At 40.4% G+C, this 26,828-nt stretch overlaps 2 protein-coding genes across 2 annotated transcripts in view; one reads left to right on the forward strand and one right to left on the reverse strand.

Annotated features, from left to right (window-relative positions):
- The window catches only part of tet2 (tet methylcytosine dioxygenase 2), a 33,282-nt gene extending 20,193 nt beyond the window's left edge, over positions 1-13,089 (reverse strand). The window contains exon 1 of the mRNA XM_046047174.1: positions 12,763-13,089. The gene's annotated coding sequence lies outside the window, so the exon portion shown is untranslated. The remainder of the gene's footprint in view (positions 1-12,762) is intronic.
- The window catches only part of cxxc4 (CXXC finger 4), an 86,057-nt gene that overhangs the window by 14,015 nt on the left and 45,214 nt on the right, over positions 1-26,828 (forward strand). The gene's annotated exons all lie outside the window — the stretch shown is intronic.

The raw sequence follows: 26,828 nt of genomic DNA on the forward strand, positions 1-26,828 counted from the left end.
GGGACAGGCCAGTACATCAGGAGACGTGGAGGAGGCGGTAGGAGGGCAACAACCCAGCAGCAGCACCGCTACCTCCGCCTTTGTGCAAGGAGGAGCAGGAGGAGCACTGCCAGAGCCCTGCAAAATGACCTCCAGCAGGCCACAAATGTGCATGTGTTGGCTCAAACGGTCAGAAATATACTCCATGAGGGTGGTATGAGTGCCCGACGTCTACAGGTGGGGGTTGTCCTTACAGCCCAATACAGTGCAGGATACAAGATTGGCAAATTCTCCACTGGCGTCCTGTGCTCTTCACAGATGAAAGCAGGTTCACACTGAGCACATGTGACAGTCATGACAGAGTCTGGAGACGCCATGGAGAACGTTCTGCTGCCTGCAACATCCTCCAGCATGACCGGTTTGGCGGTGGGTCAGTAATGGTGTGGGGTGGCATTTCTTTTTGTGGGGCTGCACAGCCCTCCATGTTCTCGCCAGAGGTAGCCTGACTGCCATTAGGTACCGAGATGAGATCCTCAGACCCGTTGTGAGACCATATGCTGGTGCGGTTGGCCCTGGGTTCCTCCTAATGCAAGACAATGCTAGACCTCATGTGGCTGGAGTGTGTCAGCAGTTCCTGAGGAAGAGGAAGGCATTGATGCTATGGACTGGCCCGCCCGTTCCCCAGACCTGAATCCAATTGAGCACATCTGGGACATCATGTCTCGCTCCATCCACCAATGCCACGTTGCACCACAGACTGTCCAGGAGTTGGCGGATGCTTTAGTCCAGGTCTGGGAGGAGATCCCTCAGGAGACCATCCGCCACCTCATCAGGAGCATGCCCAGGCATTGTAGGAAGGTCATACAGGCACGTGGAGGCCACACACACTACTGAGCCTCATTTTGACTTGTTTTAAGGACATTACATCAAAGTATGATCGGCCTGTAGTGTGGTTTTCCACTTTGATTTTGAGTGTGACTCCAAATCCAGACCTCCATGGGTTGATAAATTTGATTTCCATTGATAATTTTTGTGTGATTTTGTTGTCAGCACATTCAACTATGTAAAGAAAGGAGTATTTAATGAGATTATTTCATTCATTCAGATCTAGGATGTGTTATTTTAGTGTTCCCTTTATTTTTTTGAGCAGTGTATATATATATAATATTTCTTATGTATGTTGTGGTATGTTTTTGAGATTTATTGGGCTTTATTTCTTTTTTGTTATTTCATATCACAACTTATACAGAAGTACGTAATTCTAACTACTTTAAACATGGTGTTAAATACACAAAATAAGTATATGAAACTTTAAATTAATCCCAGTGTATATTTGTCATATGTAGACATTCATTTTGTGTTATTTTTCATCACTAAAGTAGCAAAGTTGAGCTTCATTGGAGCCACCATGGAATGGTACCTTACTTGAAATTTTAGAAGAGACAAAATAAAAACATTATATGGAAAAGGAAATGGAGATAAAAACCAAGTCCTTGTTTATACATTACGTTAATAAATATTCCATGTCAAAGTGTAAACGTATATAGTGACAGACTGGAGTTCGACATTTCAGACAGCAGCAGAGCTGCGATTGAAACCTCATCCTTAGTAACCCGTACTAGTGTAATTAGGTCAGATGACTTGCATTCTACAGTGTTTTAAATCCCTCCCGTAAATATAGAGCCAGACTCACTGCTCTGCAAACCTCATGACCTCCAACGACATTTTCAATCTGTGTTCCTGATTGCTATGTAAACAACAAATACGTAACCTCAAAACCAGTTCAGAATCTTCTAAAGGTCATTATTAAAGCTAAGACTGAATTGTTACCATGTCAATGTAGTCTTTGCACATAATCATACATGCTACTTAAGTGTTATGGGTTCAGTTTTTGATGGCATATCAATAAACAGCCTGAAACAACTCTATTAATATCAATGACAAGAGGCCTCTTTATGCACACACAGTTGCATTTTAGGTAGTGTTTGATTATTTGTTTTGCATTATGAAAGTTCATAGCATATGGCTAGCACATGAACTGGGGGAGTTGATTGCACTGGAGAGAGTTCTAGGGAAAAGTTAAAGGGGTGAACTGGAAAGTGTGAAAGGCCAGATCACACAGTCATGAAGCACAATGTGAAACAAAGTGCTAGTTGCATGTGTTGTTGCTGACGGTCAAATGCTCGTCAGGCACGATAGGACAGATGTTGATTCATGTTCTGCATCTCACTGAGTCTCTCTCAGTCAGGCACCTCACACTTGTGATTTATGTCATATGACACGCTCATGCAGTGCGTACAATGCACCTCACATGGTTGCTCGTGCCTTCTCTCTTGCTTTCCTTCAGTCAGTTTAAACATATGACATTCTCCACTCTGGCTAAGAAACAAAAGACCCATGTGTCTGCAGTCATTTTTATAATCCTCCATTTGCATGCTACCCAGATCACTGTAACATTTTCTTCAGCGTGCTTGGATCTTGCAGCTATTTTGTCTCATGAGCAACCTTAGCAACCTGTGGGATCTCCACTCTCAAAGCAGTGCGCAGAGACAGAGGAGATATCAAAACATATTAAACATGAAAGTGATATCCTGGACAGAGACTGCGATAAACGTAGACCACACACACAGGTCAGAGCTCTGTGGCATTTTGCCATTTTTTAATTTGTCAGATCAGATCAGCAAATCCTTATCTTTTCCCTTAAAGGAATAGCTCGACCTTTAGGGAAATATGCTTGTTTGCTTACATGCTAAGTGTTACATGAGATTAATACCACTCTCATGCCTGTACTATAAATATAAAGCAACTCCAGGAAGTCACTGTTCCCAGCCAAGAAATATTTCGACACATATGCCCCTGTAAACCCACAACTTGTCATTTTTTACACTTTGGTTTTTGTAAGGCTTAAATAAATAAGAGATTTTGTATTAATTAGTGAGCTTTAGAGGTGGTAAGCCATTTTGGCGCTTTTGAACAGTGCCAGGCTATCAGTTTCCACCTGTTTCCAGTCTTTGTGCTAAGCTAAGCTAGCTGGCTGCTGACTGAAGTTTCATATTTACAGAGAGTGGTGATCTTCTCATCTAACTCTGTGCAACTAAGCGAATAGGCATTTTCCAGAATGTCAAGCTGTTTCTTTAACACTGCAAGTTAATATGAAATGTTAAGGTGTAGCACTGTTTTAGATCATGGTTGTGCACCAAATTATATTGATGGAAATCTTTTGCTTTTGTTAAACCATCTGTCTCATGTTTGGGGCATATATGGCTTCTGTTTTGGATTAAGATGTTGCGATTTTTGTACTGGTCTCCGAAGGGATGCAGCTACATGTGAACGTTATTACCGGGAACGCAGAAGCTAGAGATTCTGAGTTAGTGGTGACACTATGGTTGGTTCTGTTAATAACCACAGAGGTTGTTGCATAAGGAGGGAATCTGACTTCGCTCTGTACAACCTCAGGTCTATTTTTTGTCAGGAAGAACCGTGCCGTTTCTGTTGATGTTCACCGTGGCCTAATCACTACAATGTGACGTAATGATGGCTGCATCACGTAACTTAAGAGTAAAAAGAGACTGAATGCTGATGAACATATTACTCACTCTTTCAATTAAAGATCATATGAAAATCTTACATTTAAATGGGATGCAATGTATCAGTTATGTTTACACTTTATCTAATTTTCATATATTTTCCTCTGTGTTGGGTGATTTTTAGTGATGTATACATGCAAATACATGTAAATGCTTTTCAGTATCTTGATTTTCTTTAATCTGAAGACAAAATTAGGGCAGAAACACAGAGGACATACACTTCTGTTTGTAATTTCGTCCCTAGAGAGCCTCCTCCCCCTCCATCAGAAGAAGGGGTCTGCACAATCTACATTGTTCTTTACGTCTAATGCAAGACAGATGTGGACTTGTAGAGATTCCCACTGCAGTCCTAGTGCTTCCACAGCCTTTTGTCTCATTTCCTTCTTATATTGTGTTTTGACATCTATTAACTGACTATAGTATTATTTGTGAAAGTTAAGTTGAACTACTCAGCATTATTTTATTGAAATCATTTGTTTTTTCCCATAATAGATGGGACCCAAGAAAATCGAAATGTACAACTGTGTCATTAGTATCAGTTGTGCTTTAAATTATTATATGTTTCATAATTTGTATAGTTATCAAGTATACAACAGGTTGGGGAAATCTAATGCCTTAATTCTAGGGTACACTTTTATTATGTAATGTGAGCCAATACACATTATCTTAAAGGGAATAACAATCCATTTTTAAAATCTCCTTTTCGCTAAGGGTGGCCTAATCTACAGAATTTGTTAGTTACTCAACAAGAACTTCTTAACTACAAACTGAGTTTTGTGACTAGCTTGAAACAACCTAGAATGATCTAGCTAGAAAGTGAAGTTGAAATTGTCAAATGGAGACAAAGATGAAAACTGGGATAATGCATTGTGTCTCAAGATGATAATAAGTGCCGTTCCTTATTTGGTTACTTGTAGACCTCCCTCAAGGTAAGAAGATAAACTGAGAGGGGGAAAAGACGGGAAAGATTAACTGGCACCATGATAATAAGCCATATCCAAGTGCCCATAGCCATAATTAAGAGGAATGCCAACACTAATCCAAGATAGTTTTATAGCTGTACAGAGTTCAGTGGGCTTTGTCTCTGTGCAGCAGTTTGCAAGACACATGAAATAAATTTGGTCGTAAAGAGCCACAAGGTCCTCTTCTGAGGGATATAGTTGTTTAACTGGTTATGTTGAGTATTTCTTTTTGAAAGGGTGAGGCTGCACTAAATTGTTGACAGTTTTTCTTTGACTCAGTCCATGTTGTGGATCCAAAGGCCTCTGTGAAATGGACTAATCATTCAGGATGTTTGTCTTTAGGTTTGTGAATTAGAAAAGGAAGTTCCAAATGACTGATACTGATTTAATGTGTTATGGATATGATTGAGTTTGAGGTTATCGCGTGTTTTGGTGCTTTAAAGTGTTGAATGTCTGAGCAATACCTGATGAGTCAGTGAATATGAAGGAGGTTTCAGCATGAAATAAATGGCAATGGTGGGAGATGACAAAATATAAGTTCTTGTAGATGACATTGGTATGAATTACTCAACTGCTTTTGTTGTAGGGGATAAACCCCACCTCTTTACATTTCTGGTACAACTTGCTGAGCAGGTATTCTGGGAAAACACACACAACATGCTGGCATATGCTACTGGTGCACCTTTTCTACTTAAACCAATCTGATCGCTTCAGCATTTTAGGGTTTTTCTGAAAAATCTGCTTAATTCTGTTTGAGACACTAATATACTGTATGTATTTATACTATCTTTTAATTATAACACAGTGAAACAGTGCGTTTGCTCAGAGCCATTTACACCTATGTCAGTGTACATTGTTTCCCAGAAAAGGTCAACCCTGATAGTAGACAGCCGTTGAACATTAGCTCATATTTGGTTTTGGATTTTTCCTATTTTATCAGCACAACCTGAAGTGAAAACCTGCCTAGCTAGGAAGCACTCTGTACAAAGTTTACACATAGAGTCTAAACCTTTTTCTGTGCCTTCAAGCTGCATCACATGGAGGCTCTAATTTAAAAAAAATGGGCTTCTGAACCCTCTAACCTGCCCCCAATCCCTCACAATGCTGCCCTTTTCCTTCCAAGCTGCCTGTCTCTTTTCCCCTCCAACCCTTTGTCTATGCATCAGTCAATATACTGTATCTAACTAACTTGATGAACTGCTCACAGAGCAAAGTTAATTTCTTTCAGAGTGCATGGTAGCCATGGCGACCATCTTATGAGTGCTCCAAAGCCCATCTGGTCTAAACATTATCCTAGCACGCCTGACTGCAGAATAGGCTGCTTTGCAGTGGTGTGCACATGTGCTTTGCGCATTGATCCTGTAAGCAAATCAATAGTGCTACATATTGAGAAACCTACATTTGCACTTGTGCTGATCAACAACTTTTAATATTGTGTTTTAGAAATGTGTTGAGCTACAAAACCTGAAATAGCTTAAGTTTTTTTATGAATTAAGGTTGCAATTTGAAATGTAATATACTCTAATATAATAACATTATTTTTTAAGCCTTACCAAGAAAGATGTTGAAGTAACTCTCAGTTGAAATAGTAAGAGAAGGAATACTTCATATTGACCTTTTCCTCATTCCTTTATTCATCTTCTACAATCTGGCGTGGAAAACTCATACACAACGCCAAGTGATGAACAAATGCTGATTCCCATGTTTCTCCACCCTGCAAGTTTTGGCATGTGACTAGCTCACAGCACAGGCACATTTTATTTAGCAAATATTTCCTTTCTGTTTGCATGATCCAAATCCAAACCAGTTTCCAATTAAACAGGAAGCGGAGGTGAACAGTAAACAGAGCGAAGGGAACATAATTGTAGGAGGGAAATTAAAACATGGCCAAAAACATGGCAGTGAAGGTATTCTTAATTGACTCAATGCCATGTCAGATTTCAGTTTCATGGAAGACTGAGCTACAGATAATGGTTTATCTTGAACAAAAAGCATGTTTGGTCATCTAGATGGACATCAAACGTGAAGCCAAAACTATATTGTGGTGGTGTCCAGACTAACTAAGAAATATTTTGTGTGCTCTCGTCATCTGGAAAGCAAATGTAGGGATATGCCTTCCCTTGTTGGTTTCTAAGCAGCCCAACCTAAGCCACTGTTGCTAAGCTCCCTCTTTCCTCCACTGAGTGGGAGGCACGTGACTCTCACTGAATAGAAATCACAAATCCTTCTGAGTTTGGGATATTTTCTGTGATTCATGGCTTTAGTGTAATCCTAATTCATCAGGAAGTACCGGGATTTTAAACGATAATAAGTTCTTAAATATGGTCTGTGTTTTTTTTAAGTTTTTTTTTTTAGTGTTCACTTATAGCCAAAATATGTAATTCATACATGGCGAGCTTTGGGAATCATCAGTCAGTCATGGTTTGTCATGTAGTGTTTTACTGCAGAGAAACTGTATTTGTACCTACCGCATCTCTAAGATCATTATCTTAGTAAGGAATCTGGTATAGCAAGTGTCATTGTACTTACTCAAATTGTGCTTGAATGCCGCATATTGTCCCAACCAGGGGTTTCTATCCATTTAGACCCAGAACTTGAAACTGTCCCCAATATAAATACATATATGGATACAAACTGGTCTAATTGTCATTGAGCAATCCATCTCAGAAAGATATCAGCTGCTGCACTTGTACATTCTGCTTAGGAAACTTGATATTGAGCCTGAGCCATTCGAAGCCCTCAGAAGTAGTTAGTGATGTCATTCAAAGCCTTTGGTAGGGTTATGCTTCTAAAGGACATTCAGGACCAGCTGTCTGTCTTTGTGCTTCTTTTGTAGACAACAGGGGGCCATGGGGCCTAACCTTTTCAATGACAGATCATCACAGATAAACTGTCTATTACATACATTTATTCATTCATTCAGGTGACACTTTTATCCAAAGCAACTTACAATTTCTGTATATGTTAGAGGGTCGCACGCCTCTGGAGCAACTAGGGGTTAAGTGTCTTGCTCAGGGACACATTGGTGTCTCACAGTGGATTCGAACGCGGGTCTCTCACACCAAAGGCATGTGTCTTATCCGCTGCACCATCACCACCCCCCTATATCTGCAGCAGTTGTTTAGATCACCGTGGACCCCATTGAGATTGCGCTATCATGATGGAGCTTTGTAGATTGGGGCATTAGCTATGGAAATTCCTTTCCAGATATTGATATAAATTTGCCAATTTTAACAGAAGATACATATTGAGAAGCTATATATGAAAAGCTAGGAGTCTTCTCTTTAGGTCAAGAAAGCAATCTTCTTTCCATTGAACCTTTCAGGATTAGACCTGTGACAAAGGCTACTCTTTGTCACAGATTTGATTTAACTAGAACTGACTAACCGCTACACATTTTGACATGAGAGTCTTACCAAGGGTGAGTTCTTAGCATGAGGTTAGGTCACTTTTCAAGGCTTGTAAGGCATATTGACAGCCAATATGTTTGCTGCTGTTCCACACATTGTTCCGCATATGTTTGAAAAGTGACATCTTGGCTGGTGAGGAGGCATCTCCAATAGGGAAACACCAAAGTTTTGGTCTGTGTTCATCTTTTTGACTGAATACTCTTTTTACCCTCCCCTTCAAAAGCTCTAGCATTATCTACTTTTTCTTTATCTTAACAAAACATGAGTCTTACTTCTAGAACCAGGAAGGTTCACTAAATTCTGATCAAACCAAACATTTAAATACTTTATATAAAACTGCAGTGCAATGGAAATCTCCATTGTGGACAAAACAACGTCTTTACCAGTGTCTATGCACATGTCTTTTTTTTTTTGCAATCTAGCTTTCATGACCAAAAGCTAGAACTAAAGGGAGTTTATAAAATCATCTGACCTGACAGAGGCCTGCAGAGTTTACAGCGGCCTGCTCTCAGTCTCACCACGTTCTTGTGCCCAGATGCAGTTGTGGCTGTGGCTCTTAATTTCTGTTTTTATTCTTAACTCATAGTAGCGGAACCGGCGAGAAAAGCATTCAAGAAGATTGTCCAAGCGTAGGAGAGGCGGACCGACGAGAGGCGGCAAGAGATGCTATTAGCTTTGGGGTGGTTACGTAACATCTCACTTGCCTCTCTCTCTACAGAATGCCAGGATAGTGTTTGTAAACAGAGCGGCCATGTGCATGTGCTCACGTGGAGAAAGATTTTGAGTCGCTGCCCTTGCTGTCTCGCCCCTGAGGTAAACCCTGACATCGATACATGTTCACAGGGCCAGAAACACCCTCCAGCCCCTTGCCACTCAAACAGAGCCTTATCAGTCTCACTCCATAGTTGCGCCTCAATCCGACTAACAACGCACGGCCTCGTGGAAAAAGGCGGCCACGAGTCATATTTAGAATTCACTATCGGATGTAGCAATTGCTGATAACGTTTTTGTATCTCAGACTCATAAAAACAAGATTACTATTACACAGTTCCAGTGATGACCCATAAACCACTCACAAGCCATAATTACAGTAGAGTGTCTTTTACAAGGAAGGGCCTTAATGGGACGGAACGCCAAGATTCTCGTTGGGGTGTGGGGTGGATCTGGTTTGGCAATTACTGATAACTGACATATTTTTTATGATTTGACTTTAGTTAATAGAAATACTTTTATTTGCAGTAAGTCCATGCATGGAGAAGTTATCAGTACATAAAGCATGGATGCTTCCAATAAATTGTAAACCTTGCAAATATAATGCTAAATAAAAGGGCATATGGTATGCAGTTAAAATTTGTCTATTAAAACTCCACTGGGATGTCTGTAGCTAAGGCTCATTGGACCACATCCAGAAAATCCAGCTTTTTTCCCTTTAATTAACAAGAACATTGTCGCAGTTGTGGACTGTTGATGGCAAATTGTGTGCAAATGTTTAAAAAGGGCACGTAAATGAGCTACTCCATTATGGCACTAACATTCCATTTCAGAAACACCTGATTGTGGTTTGCTGCGTCTCTCTAGGTCTCCATAGCAAAAAAAACCCCAATAGCAGACAAGAGGGAAATCAATATTGTAGAAATCAATACAATGCTCAGTATCTCGCCATTTTGTCTCGTGAAAAGCAGTGAAGCTACAACCAGCCAGCCAGCAGGTAGTGCAATCTAAAATGTCTAACCTGCCACTGGGCCTGTTTCTCTGTGTCATTTGTGCAGCAGCCCTTGGGTGGAAATATGATGCGTGGGCTGGACAGAGTGGGGTCAGAGGTTAGAGCTTGGGTAAGGGCTTGGGTATTGTAAGTGGGCAGCATTGTTGTGGAATGCTATGGCAACTGGACATTCTTCCCAAAGGTGATATTGTCTTTGCCCTGGGAGTGACTTAAAGGGGACTTACGGCCATGACGAAGGAGCAATCCAACCGCATGGCTTTATCTGGAGGTGTGGATGGATGAGAGAAGCTATGTGCATGTGATTGATCTATCTGATCTCCCTTCCCCCATTTTAGTACCATTAATGCTCTGCTGCCTTTTCAGCTGCTGACGTAACAGCAGCCAAGCAGAGGCTCATGAAAATGCCCCCAGTAAGATTTTGTATGTTTCTTAATTTTATAATGTGGCATTATTGTACAGGTCAGGGTTAGCGTTTGTAATCCTAAGCACAAAGGTGAACAGGAAATTGTACAACCGCATTGTGACAACCATTAATGTGTTTTCATTAGCAAGTAATGGACTGGGTTAGATGTGATCCATCCAAACTATGCAGTAGATATAGTGTGGAATGTAATGTTTAATGCACTTAGGGAATAGTAAAAAATAAATCAAGAAATCTCATTGTTTGTAGTTTGAGCTGTTAAAATAATAGTTTTATTAATTTCATCTCTAAGGGTAGGTAAATAAAAACAACAATATCTTTCACGAGACATTTATATGTTGTTATTATCTTAACATCATGAATGGGGCAATGGGATCACCACCCACCCACACACACACATACACATACATACACGGGCACAAAAGCGTGGATCACCTGATCTCATGCAGTCACAACATACTTTACGAGTTCTATGGAGAACTCCCCTGCTTAAGCACTCGTGTTGACACTACACAGTCAATGGCCATGCATGCCATATCAAAACACAGCCATGCCATTGCGTCAGAGGGATACACCACTGTTGTTGGTGTGAAAGTTACCTGACAGCCCACTAGGACGAAACATGGGATTCGCTTCCACTACAAGCAGTATACTTTTTATTTAGAGTAGTGCGTGTAAACTGTATAGTAAGTGCTACATGCTCTGCAAAGGCCACCGCAGAAATGCAGCATGTAAACACGAACATTTAAAAAAAAATGCTTAAATCAAAAGGGGAAAGAGAGCTGAGAATAGTGGTCTTTGTCTGGTGAGTCTTTGTCATCAGCTGTTCACTTAAAAGCTTGGTGATTGTCTTGTAGTCACTTGACAAGCAACTGACTTTATTTTGACTTCACCGCCCCTTCACCTTCTCTATAGCCCCTTTTATCCACGCATTTCACTACAACAGTCTTGACTTATGGTTTTAAGTTCAGAAAAGTCAAAGCTCAGCTGAATTCCTGCATTGCTCCCGCAGACACCCTACACTGTTAAGTCACAATGCCCAGATAAAGGTTAGTCATTATTCTCCACCTTGCAACTGTGCCTTTACTTAGCTTTTTACCTGAGGCCGTACTGTCGTTACATTACAACTGCAGTCAGTAGAATACACAAGCCCAATACACAAACCTGAGGGAGTTCAGTTATATTCTAATTGGCCATTCAGATGTTAATCTTAAAGTAGCACTTAATGAATTCAGGAAAAAAAAGAACTAACAACCAATTACCTATTTGCTAATTGAACTAAGACCTGATTTTCTGTAATAAATCGGAGTATACATGTACTTATGTATTTAACTAGTGTATTTCTAAAAAGACAATGTGTGTACTCTCACAAAACCTCCAAACCATCAGGGTATGCAAACATTCACCTCACTGTTATCACTCCATTACTGTAGTTAATTTCTCTATCTGTGCAAGCATTTGGTCACCATACTGTTATTCTACATCAATTCCTTTAAAAAAATGATTACAGATCACACACAAATAGAAACACACAGACACGTTTTTCTTTGGATTGTCAATAATCTATTTGTCAATAGCTCTGTTTCCAAAGGAACACAGCAGTTTGATTGTTGTGACCTTTAACTGCCTGTGTTGCATTAAAAATATACATTCTTGTCAAACTACTATTGGTTTGGTTTCTCAGAGATGTTTGTTGCTGCTTTCTGGCAACAATCCCTTGTTTAGCCTCTAGTTTAAAAAATATCTATAAGAGGAAAAACCTGCTCCAGAATTACCATTCTTGTTCCCCCAGCTAATGGTGCAGTAGGATTGAATTTCATTTCTTACAGAGCTTTCTGACCTTGTCTGCCTCTACTACACTCTGCCACTGCAATTCTCTTCTCTTTTGCTTCTCCTTGGGGTTTGCCTTTGTGTCTGCTTGTCATTCAGTGGTGAAAGCAATGAAAGCTGATTAACAGAGATGCACAAAGCCAGAAGCTATTCCAGCTCTACTGCTGTGCAGACACTATGCACTTACTGCTGGATGTGTCCAGGTTGCACTTTTACTCTCCTACATACAGTCTCCCTGCTGAACAGCACAAACAAAACACATACACACAGCCATGGATATGAAAATGAGAAGCTGATAAGGATAACACTGCCTGCATCTAAACATATAATGAAAAAGATCATCATTCTGTAATAGCTATTAATTACACATGAATGTATTTTTAAAATGTGTTTCCCCTCTTAAAACAAACACTCATACAAAGTACACACTCAAACACACTTTTAATTGCATGTGGCTAATAAAAAAATAAAGTGGAAATGTTAAGGAAAGAAAGGGAGTTTAAAATAGGCATTTAATTATGCTTAAAGAAAAACTCCTGAACAAGCAGTCTAAGTACACCATTTTCTATGATTCATTCAAAAGCAGCAAGAATGTTGAGTGAACACAGAACATACAGGAAAACACAGAAGGTGTCTTTCAGTTTCAGCCGGCAAAAAAAAGAAAGAAAGAAAATCGTCAGCCATGTTGGAGTAGCTTTATCTAATATCCCCTCCTTATAATGTTGGCTCTTGCTTTTGACGGTGGGGGACATTTGCTGTACCTCGCCTGACACAAAAACCACCAAAAATACAAACAAGGTTACAAGAGAAAAGAGTAACCAGAGTATTAACATAGTAAGTAAATTCTCACCTCCTTTATATGTCCCTCCACTTTGTAGAAATTCCAACAAACCGTCTGGATCTCCTCTTTAACAAATCCTAAAGGGCAGCCATCTTGCCTCCTTCTGTTCTTCTATGAAACAGACTATCCTCCACATCAATATTCATGGAAACCAGTCTGACGTCAGCTCTCATCATCAGGAGAAGCCCGGTGTCGCTGTTTGCTGTGTGCCAGCCTGAGAAGCACACTCAAATGTAATTCTGGTTTAAGGCAACGGAGGCGCAGAGTAGGCAAGATGATGTTGCAGGTCAGGGGGAACAGCGTTGCTTTTCTGGCAAACTCAGATAATCACAAAATCACTTTCCTGCTGAGTCCTCCCACACAAAGACACAGTTTTCTTTCCCTCCTCTGCACCCTCCTCTTTTTTTTCTTCTTCCCTCAGCCGCACATAATAATGAACACTATGATGGCTGCCCTGAAGCACTGGAGTGGATTCAGTAAGCAGGACGGGACTCCACTCCAGTGCGCTTTATGTTGACTATTGCACTGGCCACAACTGTCTGACTGTGGCAGAGCAGAAGGTGCCTCCACCCCCTTCCTTTTCTCAGACAGGAAGCTGAGTGACTCAGGGTTTTTCCCTCCCTTTTTGCTGTCTATCTTGACTTCCCTCTTTCATTTTCTTTCTTCCTCTGTCATTGGTTACAGAAGTTCCCCCTGTGGTGTAATAGCCCTTATGTTTTCGAGCATTACAGCAACAATCAGAGGTGGCCAGCTTGGAGTCCAACCAGTTGAGCAATGCACAATGGCTATGTGTTATTTTGGCACGCCTCGGCTGGCTGGCTCATTTTTAGAGCGGTGTGTAATACAAGTCTCCAGGCTGCACACAGGCAGCATACTCTGCTTCATGCATCTGCCAAGACCCACCTCCTGTTGACACCGGCCACGTGGGCTTGAGAGAGATAGAGAGAGCAGAGTGAGAGAGAAAAGGGGGCTGAGGGTGATTTAAAAGACACATTCAGCCCTGGAAGGTTGTTGAAATGACACAAGTAAAAGTGTGTTATCAAAGGGAAAGTACTAAAACTTCAGCTGTGGATTATGTTGTGGGTTTCTGTGTAAGGTCTTTATGCAGAGCTGTAAGTCTGTGGTTCAGTTTGCAAAGTGTGCAAGAATGTGTTATTGCATCTTTGATTTTAAAGGTCATAAACATAACAAACAGTTCCACTGATTCCAATAGTAAAACTTGGGGATCATAGGTTTTTAGAAAAATAAAATGTATTAGTATTATAAATATAGTTAGTATAAAACAGTGTCATTTCTTTACAGATGATCACAGCTTTAACCACCAAGCTCATAACACAATGGCACCCCCATTCACTAAATTATTTAATTCCTCTTTACTTTACTAACAGGTGGGTCTTGTCTGAAAATAATCTGCCTTTAGCTGCAGTTTGGGCTTAACAGGAGACCCCACCTCTTTCCCAGCAGCCCCTGCCTTGCTGCAGTGACATTTGTTGACTCAATAGTTTCAGGCACTGAGCAGAAAAGGAGATTTGTTTTTACACAGAATGGGGGAAGGGAAGAGGCAGAGAGAGGAAGGAGGAGTTACTCTTGCTGCAACACAGATCCTGTTAAGACAAAATACACGGTTTTACATCAGGTCTGGCTTCTGTTTTTACATAACTCAGTTACACAGGTAGATGTGTAGGCCTTAATGTCTTTCAACTCAATTGTACAGTCGTTCTTGCTGCTTTTGAGAGTTTTTCACTGGTTAACACTAGACCTACACAGAATGTCCAAAATGATCAGAAACACTTTTCATTTCCCAAAGGACAGTTTAGGTGAACCCAAGTAAAGGTCCTCATTGATTTCCTCTTTAAATCTAAACTGATCACAAAGGAGGAGATAAAACAAACCATATGAGCCTTAGAATAATGTTTAAGCTTTGAGATTGTTGTCATTGTGAAAATAAATAATAGAAGTTCCTGTACATGCCCCCTCATAGTATACAGCCTTGCATTCTGTTGTCTGTCATGCAAAAATATTAGTTTGTATTGTTTTAATTGAATTACAGTTAGTACTGTGTCAAAACAACTGAGCTGATATCAGTAAGTGGTCTCTTAGCTCTGTTTCTAGGTGATAAGATGTTGACTGAATATTTCTGGAGTTCCAGCGGACTGCTGACGGTGGCGTGTTTATGCCTGTCTTTTTGTTGTCTTTGTAAATTACTAAGGTAACATGAACTGTGGCAAGCCAAGCTGATAGTTAAGGGGCTTGTGTACCACAACATTTAAATCCCCAGATGAGTTGTGAATGAATGAAAAGCACCCCTGAGCAAGGCAGTAAATCCACCACTGCAGCAGTGAAGTGTCCCAGTGATCAGTGCTGCAGGGCTTCAGTGGCTGTTTGGACTGGTCAGCTTCCTGGTCGTGCTCCTTCAGGCGCTACTGTACACAAGAAAGTGCCCTCAAGTCAACTTGTCTGGTTTAGCTGCATTAAGTACAGGTAAATACAGGTAGCTTGTGATATTCTCAGGCAATAAGCTTGTATATTTTGTCTTTTCTAAATGTAAAATGTAAAAAAAGTATTTATTAGTTGTCCTTTAAATTTTCAGGGCTTGATTTGCTGCCACAGCGCTCCAAAAATGCAGGTGCTGGTCTTGTTCCCACTGAAAGATACTGTAACTTGTAAATCAGAGATTATCTGGTCATTCCTCTCACCTTGTCACATTTCAAAGGACTGGAGGCATGTGCCGTCACCTCATCTGTAAACACAGAGCTGTAGCCTCATTGCGCTCCCAGGGTCATCAAAATTTAGGCACACTTCTCACTTGACTGAGTTCACACCTAAAGATGACGATCAGCATTAGTGAGGGATTTAAAACTGTTTTTCCTGCGGGCCTGGTGCTCTCATTGATTTATGCCAAACAAAACAAAGGATCCTACATGCTCCTCAGGTCAAAGATCTGGGCCTCTGGTTTTAAGATCTGTGTGTCACTATAAGTCATGTGGTGGTTCATAGCCCTACTCCCTGAACAGGCTATTTTAGGTCTTTCATGTAACACTTGGCTTTAAAGCTCAAGATCACATTATCAAACCGGGCGGTGGTGAAACCACAGAGTGAAATGAGTCGTCATTTTCAACATTTTACTTGTCATGTCAAAAAATGTAACTGACAAAAGTCACAAGGTCTACTGAATGATAGAGCCAACTTACAGTTTAATGTTGAACTCTTACATTTGCTAGCACAATATAGGTGCACACTGATGAAGAAGAAGTTAGGACTTGTGTAAAGCAACTGTCCTTTGCAAACTTGAAGTATGTAATCTTCATAGATAATTTAAAGTTCTTTGTGACCTTAAGATCTTTAGATTACTTAAGCATAAACAGCACCCTGTTTGATCTGTATTTAACAACTGCTGTTTTACCCACACATTTTTGATGGAGAAACAATTATTTATGTTTGTCAGCTCCATGGCACCAACATAATTGTTCTTGGTTGGTTCGATGTCTTACCTTAAAGCCATGTTAACGCTAATAAATAAATCTGATATATTTCTATATATATACATCCATCCATACCATACCAGTGCTGTTGACCACCAAAAACAGATATACTTCAAAACCCTTTATTTTCATGTTGTTATGGACAAAGAAAACATATGATTGTCATGTGATCTGAATCAAGTGGCTTGCACATGCCCATGTCAAGAGACTTAATTGCTTTTCTGTTGTTTTGTCATTTCAGTGCGAACTGCACTTAAGAAAAATACCAACAAACATTGTTTTTTATAACTACCCACATTACTGTGGACATGTGATTACCTCACTCTGCTTGTATTTGGTGTGAATCATTTGGTCCTAAATAAGGTGGAGTCTCAAGTCAGTAGAGGCTGATTTGTGATGAAAGCACTGATTTACGGCCTTCTTTACACTGGTCTGAAAGTGGGAGAAAAAGGTGACATCTGAGGCACGAAGCTGAGAAAATCAGCACTTCTCACAAGCACCAGTGGTATTGGCACACATCTCACCTGGGGCAATCTAAACACACATACAAACTCTTTATGTAGGGTAATAACTAGGTATCCTCTAACTTGGGCCAATACACAAGTGACTGACCATAGGATTCCCCCCCTAACAAGATGTCACCCACTGCTGCCCCTCCTCCTGTAGTTATCTTAAAAGACTAAGGAGAGTCGTTAGTGTGGGTCTCACATAGCCTAATTGTTTGAGCCACAGCAGGGGTCTGGGGCATGGGGACTGGGGTTTAAAGAAAGAGAGGGAGAGTAATGGAGAACAGTTATTTGGTATTATAAAGCTCCAAAAGGCAATAGATTTGAAGATGTTTGTGCTCTTTTACTTTAATTAACATTTCCTGCACATTTTTAAGGACAGGACATTTGTCCCACTTCACAGTTCCTCTCTGTCTGCGGTGTGCGTGCCATCAACGATTGACAGAGGTCCTCCGTGGGCACAGCAGGGTTGGATAAGGCAATTCATGACATGCCACTGTTCCCGTGGCGACCTACTGCTTGTGAGAGGTTTAAGAGCAGGTTCCCGCATTCAGGCTGCAGGTGCTTCCATCCTCCCCTTACACACCGCCCCCCAGCTGAAGCCTCTGGAGGCACGGCCCTCTGTTAAGAGTGGGGAAGCCCTTTTCACCAGCTGTTTGATGCAAGCTTCTCACCCACTTCTTTAACTCTCAATCCCAGAGGGGGATCATCACCCGGCCTCCACTCGTTTGGGTCATTGCTCTATGTGAAACTGCCATTCTACATATCCATGAAACAGACACACACACATGCACACACTTTGTCATGACCTGGCTATGTTAATCAACAGAAAGTTCTTTAAAAATTATCCCTGTCTATTGTAAATCAGTGTCTGATTTGTAAAGACTGTCTCACACTTAGAAAAAGAAATATTTACAATTCCAAGGCTGTTCATGACCAGTATGTAGTTGACAGACTGCATGCTCTCAAAGCATTGAAGCCCCACTGTCTGTTAACAGCATTCTCTGGTGTTTGGCATGGAGCAGATGATGACCCCTGCTGGTGATGCATGATGACCTACAATGCATCTGATCCTGCTCTCAAAGAGATTGCGTATGTCAGAATGAGTGGGCTTACAGTTTCCTTCAGTTAGTGGGGGGTTAGGGTTACAGATTGTGAAACCTCATTGCAGTTTTGTAAGTCACAAAGAAAGCCAAACTTTTCACAAATTCAACCTAAATTATTATTATTGTTATTAATCTATTCAGTTCTATTTTTTGCAGTCATTGCTTATATAAAAGTATTATAACTTAAGTGAGGGGTAACTTAAGGGCTGTTTTGCAGAGGGACAACGTTATTCTTCCTCCAGAGATATGATCTGTGTCTGTTTCAAGGAAAAAAACTTGAGAGGCAGCCACTCTGCTGGCATTTGACATTTGTGACTGTTAATGTCACATCACACTACAGCAATCTTAAATGTCTCCATACCATCTAAACAAGAACCTGATTCACCACACTCCTACAGGTGACCTCTGGTTGTGCCCCCACCTAAATGTCCCAACAGCAAACACTGTGATGTTGCAGCCACAACACATCACAGTCTCCTTTTGTCCTTGCCACCTCTCTGTTTGTCAAGGGATTAGTAAGATAGCAGTATTCCTAAGTATTACATAAGGTTTTCTGCTTTTGAAAGGTCACAGTAGGTTATACTTCTGTAACATGAAGGCAGGAGGACATGCGGTCTACTATTCATGAGGAGTACATAAAGTGTTGGTGGTGGATGAAGTATTGAGTGAAAGTGACAACTTCATTACAAGTAAATGTTTTTGTATTCAGATTTCCTTAAATAAAAGCACATTACAGTAGTACCAACCAAATATTTAAGCAATAAAGTCACATAACAGGAAAATTATCAAGTAAAATTTTACTCCGGTATAGAAACTGATTTAATTCCCATCACAAGCATTAGAAAGTGAGGGCAATCTAGGAAGTAGTAGCAAAATATAACTTAAACTAACTATATGCAGCTACTTAAGCTACTATGAGAAGACGCAGGGAAGCTGTTGTGGCAGATCGTAGTTGCCCAAAAAAGTTAATAAGACACCCATCTGCAGAGATGGTCCTGACCTCCGTGGGGCAATAAGCAAAATTCTGCTATGGGCCCCTCCTACCTGACTCATGAGCCATGTAAACTATTTGCCATTGCTACAAAGTCACACCTGCTAAGGCAGTGCTATCACTGCAATCCTCCCTCCTTTAAAACAGCCTGTCTCTGTAATAAGTCTGAATGGAAACCTCTTGTAGAAATATACAGTGTTGGTTTAAATCGCCCTCAGTCCTCATGAAGTTGGTTAAGACTGGGCGTCAACCTGCTGGGTCATTCGGTGGAGCAGCAACTGTTCCACTAGGGTGTGAGCTGTTTTTGTCTGATGCTGGCTGTACAGCTCTGGCTGTGCTCGTACTGGTTGAGGCTTGCTGTGTGTGCTAAACGCGTCTGTACTGGGTCTGTGCAAGTACTGGTTGATGCTGAATGTAGATCAACTGTGCTTGCACTGGCTGATGATCCAGCATCTACTCTACTGACAAACTTAAGCACAGCCCCTGTAAATTATAGATATTTTCTATATATTAATGTTATCAGCTACATCAGGCCCTCTCAAACTGGCTCTCTCAGGTTTCCTTAAATACATTTTCAAATATAAAATACCATTTATATTATGACTTGACAGAATATGGGATGCTTATTGTGATGCCCTATTTACTGATAGATGTGCACCCATATTGCCTCAGTCTAGTCAATGTCAATCCATTGCTTTTGATCTTGTCTAGTCCAGAGATGTAACTGAACCTTGCCTGAAAATCAGCATCTTGTTTTAAAATGATGTGCGCTTTTGAAGTTCCTTGGCATCCGTATGTTGACTGGTCCTCAGAGAGGTTGCTGCTGGAAGGCACGAGTTTCCTTTCGTGCATGCGCATATGAACGCATGTTCACACGTGAAGCGGTTATCTTTTCTAAACTGCAGTTTATAAACACCTTTGCCCTTTGGTGTTTAACAAACGTAATTAATAGTTGTATTTCACTCTAACATTGTTCAGACACAAAGTCTGCCAAACAACCAAAACACAGAGAGATGCACTGCAGCTAGCACATTAACATTAACTTACTGAATCAGACTTTGAGAGGACTGCTGTTTCCACAATTCACTCTTATTGAGCTTTTGTTTTGCCCATAAGGACAGTTTCCTCTTCTTCCTCTCATCAAAGTTGTAAACATTGACACTTGCTTTCACCTTTGAAACAAGACTGTAGCGGGGCCCTGCTTTTATGCGGGGGGCCTACGCAAAGTGTGTAGTGAGCGAATAGGACGGTCCAGCTCTGCCCATCTGTATTTACAGTATTATTAATGGTGTATGTGTGCCGCATCTATATGTCAAAAATCTGATGTTTTATTCTTATTCCCACACAGGAATACTGTTGTTTCAAAATGAGTAAACTTTTGCACCTAGCTCAGACTACTTGGCCTCTGTAGGTATGATGGTAAACAAGGCACTTGCTCAGAATTGTTGCTCAACTTGTTTGTCTGCCTGAAATGATACACAACCAGCATGTTGAGCTGCCTGCCGCTCATGGTTCAGAAACAGTCATACAGCTGCCCCAGCAGCAGAAGCAGCCTCCTCCTTGCTTATCTTTGCATTGGCAGCTGAGACGGTCCTTCTAGATGGCGCAGACATGAAATCATCCCTTCACCTGCTTCGGGCTTGGTTCAGCATGACAAGCACACAGCGCAACAGCCGCCCCCAGCCATGTTGTCTATCACCAGACAAACCTCCCTTCCTCTGAACTACTGAGCCATAAAACACTTAAACCTGACAGGAAATAAAAACAGATAAGGAAGGCAAAGCTATGATTTTACTCCCAAAACAGTATGTGAGAATGGTGGAGATTAGGCTCAGATTAAAGCATCCAGAGCAGAATTCATCCAGACAGGGAGAGACAGTCTGGCATTAAGGTAATTAAGGGGATGTTTTGCAGCAGTAAAGATGTGCTTGTGACTCAAAGTATGTAGCGTAACAGCTGTGGCGTGACACATAAGCCCCCCTCCACAGCCCATCACTGATTATGGCAAGTCCTTGGCTGTGACCTTGCTCTCTCTCTGCCCACGCTGTTGTGAGCAGGAGATGGTTGACGATCAATTTCGGCTGCGTGTGCGCTGCGGAGGAAGGCAGCATATGGTTAGACATGATTTACGCACAAACACGAGCGCTTCCTGATATGCCCCCCTCCCCCACTCACAAACACACAAACAAGCACTTACATAAATTATCATGTTTTGTGCTGCTGCAGATATTCCTGGTGAATTGTAATGTTGGTTGCAGGTCTGTGGTTTAGCAAAAAAAGTAAAGGATGTAAAGCCTGCAGCCCAGAATTTAGGTTCAACTTTTTTTAAAGGCAATTTTAAAACTGTTTTAATAGCTTTTGTCTTTTGTCAGGTTTGTCAGAGTTTACAAGGCATTAAAGGATAGGTTCACATTTCTCCAAGTCTGTCTTAAAACAATATCCACATGCCCATATGTACATTTAAACGGTTTCTGCATGTTGTAATCATACCTCTTGTTCGTGCTGGCCAATAAAATATTTCTTCCCACCAATGTAAGTGGTGGAGGACAAAATCCACAGTGCTCGTTCTGTGTAAAAATGTATTCCAAAGTTTGTCTCATGCTAACATGAGGTGTCAGCAGTCTAAGTTGATCAAATCAAGTGGATGTCTCCCCTTTGTCAACCCCTTGGTTTTTAAGGCAGGTCAACTTTTTTTGTTATTTATTTTGTTCAAAACCAGGACTAAATCACAGGTTAGACCAGGCCTCTCACTCAGTTTGTATCTAACTTCTAATTAAGTTATAGGTTGTGTCATGCCCTGCCGACATGGACATACAAGACACCAAATATACAGTTGCAGTGGTGAAACACTGAAACTTAACTTCTTACATTACATTGCAAATAAATAATGTTTTCTTTTGTCCTACACTATATAAATAAAATCTGTCACAAAAAAGGTTCCCTTTCTAAACTCAAGTTTTTAATAATCTTCAAACCAAGTCATTGAAAATGAAGGTGAATTTTGCTAAAAATGTCAACTTAAGGTGTGTAAGATATGGTCACATGCAAAAAATTAACAAACATTATCAGCAGAATGTGAAGAAGTAACAATTAAGACATTATGTCAAAGATGTGTATGTATTGTGTTGAAGAGATATCTGCTGAAGTTAGCATGCTAATAAGCTAGTCCCAGCCTGTCTCATAATACCACTTTGTACCTCAAGAGGCGATTGTCCAATAGCATAGCTCAGGCCTCCCCCTTCCCAACATAGTTTCAGCCTGGAGATGTGTGCGAGCGGCGACTTTGTGGCATTACACAAGCTCTCTTAGATTTTTCTAGTCAAATAAATGAATAAAATAAACTCACATAATGTCAAGAAAGGACATTATTAACAGAAAAATACAACCCTATGCTTTATGAATTCAACTTCAACTCTCTTTCACCGAACAAATTGCCTTGTGAACTTATTGTAGCGCAGATAGCACACTTCATTCAAACTCCACTGAAACAAAATCACACTCACTAAAACGTCTTGGTTAGTACTCGTCCATCAACTCTGGTTTGGTCGAAATAAACACTTAGGTTACCAAGTTTCATGTGAAAATATTCTGGTTCTACATGCTGTTGCTGCCTCTCTGTATACCTTACCTCCCTCTTGCTCCTCTTCCGCTTGACGTCTCTCCTATCCCCCAATGTTCATCTTCAATCTCACCTACATAGCAAACAGCCCTTTCTCTACAGGGAGACCATTAATCCTGCCTGAATCTATAGCTAATGGTAACATACCTGAATGTAATAATGAGACCTTTGACTTTTGGTTCAATTATGCTTCTCATAAGGCTCTATGTAGTGATTGTTTTTCTAATAACCACACAACCCTCTTTCACACAACAGCAAAGCAGGCCAGAGAGCAGTTTAGTGAGGTCCTCTCTCAATTTGTCCCTTGGAATACTTCATCTTGACAAAAAAAAACACTTGGCAGCAGCAGGCTTTCAGCTCGCTTTTACAGGGAGCTTCACCATAATGATATTTTTATTCTGGGAGACATGGCCTAAATGATTTCATGTGCTAATGCAATGGGCTTGGCCATCCCCAAGGCAACAGCACTGGTCTCATTAGGGTTCCTAGTCATGAAAGTAGTGAAAGAGGAAAAGCACTGAATGGGGTCGTTAAATACATCATCAAAGAGGTGTGTCTCTGCTCTCTCGTTATAAGTTAAGATAACGCAAAAAGCTCCTCGGTTATGGGGAAAGGGAGGGGGTATATGCAAAAGTCGGTTAGTGTTTGCTTGTATTTCTGTTTTTTTGTATTTAATTACTGAGTCATAATGAATTTTCCATGTCTAAGGCTAGAATTTAATTTTGCAGCATCTAATAACACCAGTTGCGTAGATTGGATGTATTCCAGTAAATGTACAAAACATTAGAGTTTAAAAATGACTTTTAGTTTATCTGCTGCACTCAGTTACACCTGCTCTTTTATGAGATCAGTAAACATTTAATGAGAGAAATCCATAATAATTAATGGCTTTTACCTAGAGTCATTGTAAATTATGACTATATTTGTCATAGCCATTATAATTCCCATTCACATGGGACTAATGATTAGCCCTGTTTTTTAAAAGAAAAGTTACTATAAATGCATTTCTGTGCAGGTACATGCTATTAGGATTCTGCCTAACCACAGAGGACCCTATAAAACATTTAATATTAATCATACTTATTTAACATCTGCTGTTGAATTTAACTGCCGCAGGATAAAAGCGTCAGAAATTCTAGATGTGAGTCACTTTTGTCTATGGCTGTGATATACATTATCTACATACATTAAATATCCACTAGAGGGCAATGTGTCCAATGTATTCAATCCGATGTCACAGGTTTCATAAGGGCGACAAACCACACAAAGAGAAATGACAAAGAGTCAGTTATTACACTGTGTGCAGATTAGAAGAGTAAAGCACCTGAAAATCTGATCATTACCTTGATGATTACCTTGATTTTTTTTCCAGTGCTCCTTCAACTATTAGGTGTAAAATTATTTTTTGCAGTTGCTCTTTGCAGCTTATAATTGAGCAATTTCCCAGTAGCGTTTTTTACAGTGTGCACCCTGCAATGTCATATTACAAATTGAATCCAGTAATGATCAAGCTTGCAGTGGATGATATTAATAAGAAAACTGTGAAATGACAAATAAAATGTAATTTATGTTACATTTTTACTTGTTTATGAATAGCAATTATTGTTGTAGAAGGGACTATGATATCTACAGTATGATGCATAGAACAAATGGCTTTAATGAAAATCAGATGTAGAGAAACAGTAATTATTGCAATGGATAATGCTATTAATCACTACATTTGATTTAATTTTTTTGTTTCCAACAAAGAGAAAGCTGTTTTCCTCCTCTTACAGTATCTTTTCCTATTCCTCTCTCTCTGTCCCCTTCATTCCCCCTCCTGCTATATGCCCCCCCCCCCCCCTGTGGGATCATGGGAATTGTGCTAGTAGCGTGGCGTTCCACGCTCTGCCCGCGGCGCTCCAGGATGAGGCGTGCAGTAATGACCTGCTCCTCAGCTCGCTCGCCATCATCGCCCTCACAATTAATTCCCGCCTTGCGTTCCTCTCTGTTGGGGGGGGGAGTGCGGGCTCCCTCATTAGAGCTCCTTGTAATGTGTCTGGCAGCAGTTCCCATCCTGCCACTTCTGCCCTTCCACTGCTGCGCCCATGTTTGTTTTATAGATGCCTCCCTCTATGCTTTCCTCCCTCACAGAATGACTGACTCTGAGTGTAAAAGTGCACCTGGTCTGTGTTTTTATCCTTCAGGGATCTAGGAAACCCATGGATATACCTTTCACATGTGTGACATAGATGGGAATATTTTCAGCAGGTTATTCCAGGTCCATCCGGATAGCGTAGGCGCCTCTTCACAACAAACAGAATTCATGGAAATGTCCAAAGCGCTGTCACATTGTAATTCCTCCAGAAACAGGTGATGACATTTTGAGTGGCTGGCTGACACCAAACTCAGGCTAAGCACTGAACTTTTAAACCAAGCGGAGAGTCTGACCTGGTTTTCAACTCTGAGCTTGACCGGGGATATTTTACAGTCTCATGTTACTATTGTCTGTTTCATATGGTTGGTCAGCCTGCAAATTTTCCAGGTTATAAGTAAGGGTAGCAACATAAGGCACTGAAGAAACCATTTTGATGTGATATCGTATATAATGTAAAGGAATTTTGCTATTGATATGCAAGCACCCTTTTTGATGTTCTCATGGCAATAATCTCACCAGTAAAATACTGAATGTTGCTGCCAGCAACTTTTAGCCCTATAAAAACACATATTGATTCAGAAAACACACTTTAAAGTAGCTAGATAAATATTTTTATAACAATGTATCAAATGACAATGTAACAACATTTGACTGTGAAAGTGGTTGCTCTTAGTTATGAACCTACAAAGAATTGCGGAATTGCAGCTCCACTCAGCTTTAGAAAGCTTTATAGTGAGATTCAGCTCATTTTTTAGCTATCACTTTCACTCCCACCACTCTTATCGTGTCTTTTGACTGCAGCATGCAGCTGCTTTCAGTGAAAAAGCTCTAAAACCTATACTGTACACTACCTGCTCAGCACCAAACTACAGACAAACAGTGACTAACGGGGTAATGTAGTGGAGAATTTAGCACCTATAGAGCCAGATATTTACCTCAGGAGTTGGTACAGAATATTAGCATTCCATTCGCCAGGTAGCCAGAAACATGACTCCAGATGAATGATAATGTAGCTCTGTAACTGGTGGGATGTGTAAGTACACAACTGTTTGTCATAAGGTGATGATGTCAATGTTATGTTCACAACTTGTTTCCGCTGCCTAAAAAAAGTCAGCTATTACAGGTTTAAGCAACATCTCATCAGTGACCACTGGACCCTGAGCACAATCTGAGCGTAACCAAACTTCCAAAGAGCTATTCTTTTCCTATAAACATTTTTCTAATTTCTGCTTACGACTTTTAATTTGCAACACAATGTGTTTGAGTAAGCTGACTATGTTCTGACTAATGCTACATATATTTTCTTTAGTGCAGTTTGAAGCTATTTCACTCATTGGGAGCCACATACTATTAGTAACACAATATAAATAGCAAAAAAAATCTGTTTTGCAAATGTTTCAATGCTTTATAAATACACACAATGGTGTGATGGTGTGAAAGTGTTTGTAAACAATTAAAAACATCAGCTGACCACAGTCTACCGGAGCTACGGCGAGGATCTCCTATAAGCTCTCACACTCAGTGTTCGCGGTGAGTTAGTCATTTGTCATGTCAATTACAAGACTTAAATAATAATAAAAATAGCCCTCATCACTTCTCCTCTTACCATACCATACTTCCAAACCCTCCCGTTTTTCACTTCCCTCTCCAGGCTCACAGCAGTAGCTTAATGTTTATTGTAACATTAGGTGAGTGGTGATTACGCTGCTGACAAGCCTGATTGTAGATTTATTTCTGAAACACTTATAGCGAATTGTCCTCTCATTTCTCTCTAATAAATTACTTATAAATATTGTTAACCATCACTTACAGCAGTTAACGTCGCCCGTTGCTAAATTGGCACAAAGCTGGCTAATTCCATGTTTATCAGAAGAGGAGCACTAATTTTAATGATTGGTTAAACTATATTGTTTAACATATTATGAATATATCTACGAGCTGCTTTACAGTCTGTACGTCGGAAATGAGAGGGGGATATGTAAATAAACATGAGCTGAACAAGTATCCCTATCTAACACAGCTTCTGGCCGATATATCCCATATTGGTCAGGCTCTACTACATACTTATTATTCTGCATCTTGCTTCACTCAGACAGTACACGTAGTACAGTGTTACCTGGCAGGAACCATTTAAAAAATACCCATATAAAAGCCAATAAAGTTGCTCTTGAGAATACATAGATAGGCAGCTCTTTAAACACTGACCCTTTTTAAATAACAAAATCAGAGACACT

Source organism: Micropterus dolomieu, linkage group LG04 (assembly GCF_021292245.1).
Source record: "Micropterus dolomieu isolate WLL.071019.BEF.003 ecotype Adirondacks linkage group LG04, ASM2129224v1, whole genome shotgun sequence".
NCBI classification, from domain to species: domain Eukaryota; kingdom Metazoa; phylum Chordata; class Actinopteri; order Centrarchiformes; family Centrarchidae; genus Micropterus; species Micropterus dolomieu.